The 5,873-nt window shown below is 49.5% G+C and overlaps 1 pseudogene; it reads right to left on the bottom strand.

The window, feature by feature from the left end:
• Positions 1–802: 802 nt before the first annotated feature.
• Positions 803–4,905, bottom strand: LOC124674681 (annotated as a pseudogene).
• Between the last annotated feature and the right edge of the window lie 968 nt (positions 4,906–5,873).

Here is a 5,873-nt window from a genome sequence, read left to right as displayed (position 1 = left end):
TGTCTACACCCCTGCGCCACAGCCACCTAGTAGCTGATGTTCCTGGTGTTATGTTGTGCTGTTATGTTCTAGTTGGCATTGGACTTGCTCGTTGTTAGTGGTTGGCTTGGTTGTAATAATGTGTTTGGATGTGTTTGGCTGTAAGAACTTGACTTATGGTTTGGCTTTATTAATTTAAAGCTAGGCATGCAATACCTTTTATCTAAAAAACACATAAAACATCTTTATTTCAAAAACAAAGGAGGGCGGTTCGTGCATCTTCATAGCTTGATACAACAAGTATATCATACAAGGGCATTATGTCAACCAATTTGCATGGTACAAATACTTGTTCAGAGTATCTTCAGTCGCGTTCCTCAAACGTCATCCGTCAGGTTGATTGTTTGGGGACTCCTTCGTGCTGTGCCATCTATGGGATGCTCTTGGGCCAGAAGGTTGGTTCCATGTGGACAGTCTGCAAACAAGCCATGGCTCACTTCGGTGTCTAATGATCTGGTGCTTAGACGCGATTCAGAGCCATGTTTGTGGTCGGAATGGGGAATGGGCATACTTGTCAAATCTTTACCTGGGCTGGTCCCTAAAGATACACCTGAACGATACGTGAAACAACAAAAACTGACGTGCTGACCATCTGAAGAAAAACCGTGCACCGTTTGTTGGAGTATATTTTTGAATACTGGCAACGATGATCATTAGAGTTTCACTGGTAACCTGAATCAAAATAGCGCGCAGAGATGATTAAAAACTGTCTCGCTGGACTGGACGGTTTTGTTTATTTCCATTTTATGTTAAGCTACTGTATACAAGTTTACTGTAACGCATGCGTTCTTACATATAATGCCTATTCCTCGACAATTTCCATGTCAGCAAGGTCAGCCGACGTAAACTCGCCTTCAGACGAGAACAATCCAGCGGCTGTGACCATCTTCTTCTGTGGAATTTGGCTGATCTTGAGCAGGTCGTCGTCGGTCAGCTCCCAGTCGAATATCTCAAGGTTTTGTTTGAGCCTGTCCTTGTTGAAGCTCTTGACGATTGGGGTCACTCCTTGCTCGTAAATCCACCTCAACGTTACCTGAAGAAGATGACGAAAAAGCGAACCCGTTAGTGTCATACAGGTTAACTTGGTGTGCAGAACCTATAATTCAGGTTTTGACTTTATCGAAAAAATTCAGGTTTTGAGTTGTGTAATGGTGGCGTACCTGTGCTAAGCTCTTCCCTCTAGCCTTGGCGATCTCCGCGAGCACCTCGGAATCCAGCACGGCGTTGCCTTCCCCAGACCAGTTCTGCCCGCCCAACGGCGAGTATGCTGTGACGTGGATGCCCTTCTCTGCGCAGTACTCCCTCAGCTTCCTCTGCTGCCAGACCGGGTTCATCTCCACCTACACATCGCTTGTAGAGTTTCAGTGATGATCTAATCGACTTGTTGCAATATTCAGTAATCTCGCAAGAGCTGCTAACTGTCTCAACAACCTGGTTGACTGCAGGTGGGACAGTGGCGGTCGCCAGGATCTTGTCGAGGTGGCCAGTGGTGAAGTTGCTGACGCCGATGGCCTTGGCGAGCCCCAGGCGGTGGCACTCCTCCATCTCCCGCCACACGCCCTCGAAGTCGAACGGCACGGCGTCCTCCCGCTTCGCCGGGAACACCGCTGGCCCGGGCTTCAGGCTCACCGGCCAGTGGATCAGGTACAGGTCCACGTACTCCAAGTGTAGGTTCCTGAGACGATCAAGATCAACGAATTACCGGCCGGGCCAAGTAGTTATAAACAGACTGATCTACTCCTACGTCTGTTTTTCTCGATCTTTCTTACTCTAGGCTTTTCCGGAGGGACGGAAGCACGAGGTGCGGTTGGCACTGCGTGCACCAGAGCTTGGTGGTGACAAACACCTCCTCCCGGGATGCCACCAGCCCAACCCGCAGAGCCTCCGTCAGAGCGTCCCCTAGCGGTGCCTCCGTCCTGTACATGGAGGCCGTGTCGAAGTGGCGGTAGCCGAGCTCCACGGCCGCGAGCACCGCGTCTCGGATAGTCTCCGGCACGACCGGGAAATTGGCCGTCCCCATGCCGATCGCCGGCATGGGCCTCGCGCTGCCATGCCTCAGAGCCACCTCCGGCACCGGCACCATTGTCGAAGACATGTGTCGTCGCTCTGCAGAACACCTGTCCACGCGATATTGTCTTGTAGTCGCACACCAGGAGGTGCGTGCGACGGACGGCCGGCTTTATACTGTCCAAGTGGAGTAGCAATTCGTCCTCATCGTCTCTTATTCAAAGAGGTAGCTTTTGTTTTCTTGGGATGGACTCCTTGTGTCACCAGAGTCCTGCGAAGGTCACTCATGACATGTTTTAGAACACTGTAGGCCTATGGCGTCACCCATGACATGCACGTTTTGTTGAGACATACGATCCCTCAAAAAATAAAGTAGACAACTTCGCGTACGAGACGTTCCCTTCGCCGCCATAGTTTTTTAACAACTCTGAGGCCCAAATGTCTGTCATACGTCGTACACTCACTTCCTAGCCACGATCCGCATAAGTTGTGTTGCCTACCCAACAACAAGAGCCTTCTAGTATCCATCCGAGCGTTCGTCACGCGTCACGGCCTTGACAAACTTGAAACTTTGTAGTGTAGCCACAAGGATCAGACAATCGAAGTGGCTGGACAATTCCTTGCGTGAGTGACGACTGACGAGTGACTACTCAGTACTCACCATAGCTGCCAGCAATGTAAGGAACTCAACGGAATCACCAATTATCCATGCAACACTCGAGGCATCTCACCAAATCTTTGTAAACAAGAAATCAGAGGATTAACTCGGAGAATCAGCATGTGCATCTACCTAATTATGACATTGCATTCGGAAAGTAAAATCATGCAAGAGCATCAACTGAACCAATTTGCATGATATAAATAGTCCTTTTTCTTAATTATAAATATCCTCCTTAATACGCATAGTTTTCTAGAGCACAAGTAGCAGTATATGACCCCTACACTAGCGGGAGTTCTCACCTCGCTTCTTTCGGATCATGTCAAACATGCTATACAACCAAAGCTAATATAGAACCCGACATGAATTGATGAAACCATGGAACTGACACCTATACCTCAACGACATCAACCTCTGAAACATCTACACTTGGGACGCCTTCAGGTGAGAGGATCCCCAGCACTGTGACCTTCTTGTGCTGAGGTATCTGAGCAATCTTGAAACGGTCTTCGTCAGTCAGTTCCCAGTCAAAGATTTCAATGTTCTCCTTAAGCCTCTCCTTTTTCATACTCTTGGCCACCATGCTCGCTCCTTGCTCGTAGATCCATCTTAATGAGATCTGGAGGAAAATGACAGTCAATTGCGTTGCTAACATCGAGGTGTAATAGACTACATATTGGCTGCTTTTAAATTGTTCACAATCTGCATTCGCTTAATTTTCTTACCACATCTCATGGACGATGCTAGAACCTTTTATCAAATGGCGAGGCAGATTTAAGTACAAACCAAACAGTACCTAAGATGAATTGAGAAAATACACTGAATACCTGAGCTACTGATTTTCCTCTAGCCTCGGCAATCTCCTTCAGAACTTCAGACTGTAGGACTGCATTGATTTTAGATATCCTACTTTGGCCTCCTAGGGGAGAATAAGCAGTCACGTGTATTCCTTTCTCTTTGCAGAATTCAATCATTTTTTTCTGCTGCCAAACCGGATTCAACTCAACCTGAAAGGTTTTCTCAGGCATCAAACAAGAATGATACAACATCTATGATGATATAGAACAATTTAGGGTAGTCTATGAGCAATTTCTTACAAAAGGATTTTTCACTAAATTAGCTTGTAATTCGATTTTTCGTGAAATCGTAGAATAGCAAAAATCTTTGCTATCACCATTGCTTGTACGATTGATCAACACGAACCTGATTCACTGCTGGGGGGATTTTTGCAACTGCAAGTAGCTCCATCAATTTCTTTGTTGTGAAATTGCTAACACCAATCATTTTAGCAAGACCAAGGCGATGGCATTCCTCCATTGCCTCCCATACGCCTCTCAAGTCCATTGGGACAATGTCTTGTCTTTTCATTGAGACGTGAGGTTTGCTGGGCTTTACGCTCATCGGCCAGTGGACCAGGTACAGATCGACGTATTCCATTTGAAGTTTCCTAGACATGAGAACACAAGAGTCTTGCTTATAACAGAAGTGGCAGAATTCAGTGTTAAGGCAAACAGGTTTCTTTCCCAGAACAGTAACATTGTTAGAACCTTGCAACAATTGCCAAATGTGAAATGTGGTTATGTTTTATTAAAACAGTGCATTGTCAGTACTGCAAGTTTATGCTATGTGATCCTCGATTGAGAAACAATTCAGGAAGGAAAGAATTACTACTAGCAAATTAAGCTGAAAAGGGAAAGCTGAAGGAATGAGCACAAAGATCTTAACTGCAGGCTTTCCTTGAGGGAGGGGAGCACGAGATGTGGGTGGCACTGCGTGCACCACACCTTGGTCGTCACGAACACGTCCGCGCGGGACGCTATGACCCCGCGCCGCGCCGCCTCGGCAAAGGCCTCGCCGACGAGCTGCTCGGAGCCGTAGAGAGAAGCGGTATCGAGGTGGCGGTAGCCGAGCTCCAGCGCGGCGAGCACGGCGTCCCTGACGTCCTCCGCCACGAAGGGGAACGACGACGTGCCGACCCCTACGGCCTGCAACGGCCGGCCGCCGGAACCCGCTAGGAACTCCGGGATTTCGGAGGCGCGGCTGCCCCCGTTTGGTGACGCCATGGCAACTCCACCGGTTCTGGGCAAGATTTGATTTCGGATTGGGACGAGAGGTGAATGCGAGCCCACGAGTTTGGAACCTGTAGAGAAGAGGCTCAGGAGGGCCGTGGGAGCTGGGAATCTTTGTGCAACGTTACAGCCTACAGAAGTTACTGGGCCGAGCTATAGCTTCTTCACAGACTCACAGTCCCACAGTCCTGCATGCCTCGATCTTTTTTATCAACAGAAGGGAAATTGGCCAATTAATGAGAGAAACTGGTCGAAAATCGAAACAACACACTGGTCTTAAGATCGTGCACCAAACGAGCTGACGACTCTTCCGCTGTAGCGGCAAAAAACAACACCCTACAACTCGACAACCACTTCCATAAGTCGCCGCTCCGGCCAACATCCGAACCTCTAGAGCCCACCCACACCTATCCCAAGACCGAGCCCCCGCGAGGCCGACACTTGTGACGCCTAAGCGGCTAGAACCAACGCCTAAAAACTCGACAACGAAGGCCACACAAGAAATACGTCGCCGAAATCCGGAGGCGCGGCTCCGGTGTCCACGCCGATCCCGAAACCACGCACACGCCTGGCCGACGATGAAGCTGCCAAGACAACACCCCCAAGGGGGAATTGATGATGCCGACACCGACGCCCACTCCAACAAAAGCAAAATTTTAGGTTTTGATCGGGAAAATCTGAGACTCAAAGCGACGAGGCAGCTGAAGGAACTCCTCGACGATGCCTCCAACGAGGGAAGGGAAGTCCGAGGACATCAACATCGCTAGCAATGGACGAGATCGGTGCAGTGATTTCGCGCGGGGTTCACCATGCCCAAGATCGTTGATGCAGTAGGCAAGGACACCCACACCACGAAGCGCCGACGGGCACAACACCAGGAGACCGTCAAGGAAAGGTGCATAGGGTCCACCGACCTGACAACACCTCCTCCAGCCGCCCGTCACAGGGACGGCACCCTGGTAGCTCGACCAACAGCCGCATGCAGAAGGGGACGCTGCCTTGACTATGCCAACTGCACCACGTCATCCTCGGCAGTCGTGCTACTGCCCAACCTAGGCTTGTCGTTGCCTTGTCAACAATAGTGCCATGAGGGGGTACTC

This window comes from Lolium rigidum, chromosome 7 (assembly GCF_022539505.1).
Source record: "Lolium rigidum isolate FL_2022 chromosome 7, APGP_CSIRO_Lrig_0.1, whole genome shotgun sequence".
NCBI lineage: Eukaryota > Viridiplantae > Streptophyta > Magnoliopsida > Poales > Poaceae > Lolium > Lolium rigidum.
This window is presented reverse-complemented; position numbering and strand designations above follow the sequence as displayed.